This window comes from Penaeus monodon, chromosome 23 (genome assembly GCF_015228065.2).
Source record: "Penaeus monodon isolate SGIC_2016 chromosome 23, NSTDA_Pmon_1, whole genome shotgun sequence".
Classification (NCBI taxonomy): domain Eukaryota; kingdom Metazoa; phylum Arthropoda; class Malacostraca; order Decapoda; family Penaeidae; genus Penaeus; species Penaeus monodon.
Genome location: NC_051408.1, coordinates 2,643,822 through 2,644,829, shown reverse-complemented (window position 1 = coordinate 2,644,829; position 1,008 = coordinate 2,643,822). Strand labels below are relative to the sequence as shown.

At 39.4% G+C, this 1,008-nt stretch overlaps 1 protein-coding gene across 1 annotated transcript in view; it reads left to right on the top strand.

Annotated features, from left to right (window-relative positions):
- Positions 1-330: 330 nt before the first annotated feature.
- LOC119587678 overlaps positions 331-1,008 on the top strand; it is a gene marked incomplete in the record, with an annotated part of 2,490 nt that continues 1,812 nt past the window's right edge. The window contains 1 exon segment of the mRNA XM_037936358.1: positions 331-490.

Here is a 1,008-nt window from a genome sequence, read left to right as displayed (position 1 = left end):
TTCAAAAGCACAATTTCTCGTTCACGCCATAAAACTTAAGAGATATTTTTTTTTCAACTTGCAGTGATCTCCAAAGTTAATACAGAATGGTTGATAATCGAAGTTTGAAACGCCTGTTAATCCTAGGGAAAAAAAATACATAAATAAACACTCAAAAAGCTGAAGTGATATTTGTAAGAGAGAGAAAAGATAATACATAACATAAAAGCTGATTTAAAAGCTGATAAAAGCTCAATTTTTTTATACAAAATTCAAAACCAGCGAAAACGGCTTCGATATCAACGCTTCCGCCCAAAAGATGGCGCCACGTGTTGCTGCTTTTTTCAAAATCCCTTGAATTTTTGGCTTTTCTCTAAGACTGATTTCGGCGATTCGCGTGCCAGGAAGTGCTTCCTGGTCTTTAAGATTTTGTAAGAGAGTATCTAAGTGTCGTTCAAAGAAAAGGAAAAAAAAAAAAAGTTTTAGGTAGATATCCTTCAAGAAATTCAAGGTAAGCGTTAATTTTGGGTCAAATTTGAGTCCAATTTTGATTCTGAATTGGAATTGTTGCTTATTTACCGGATTATCTGGGTTATCTGTTGAGTGGCATAGCGCTAGGGTTCAGCAGATGCCCCGGCGTATCAAATTAACTCAATTATTCATATTATTCCAAGGTTTATGTTGTTAAGTATTTCGTGTTTCCTCGTATTTTTCTTCTCTTCACTTCTTTCTCTTTTTCCCTTTCTCCCTTTTCCCTCTTTCCTCTTTCTTTTTCTCTTTATCGTTCAGTTTCTCTCTCCCTCTCTTCCCACTCTCCCTCTCTTCCCTCTCTCCCTCTCTCCCTCTCTTCCCTCTCTTCCCTCTCTCCCTCTCTCCCTCTCTTCTCTCTCTTCCCTCTCTTCCCTCTCTCCCCTCTCTCCCTCTCTTCCCTCTCTCCCTCTCCCTCTCCGCCAAAAAAACGAAGAAGCTTTACTAATTTTCATTCGTTTGCTTCCCAATCCTACATCTCCCTCTCCTCCTCCTCCCTCC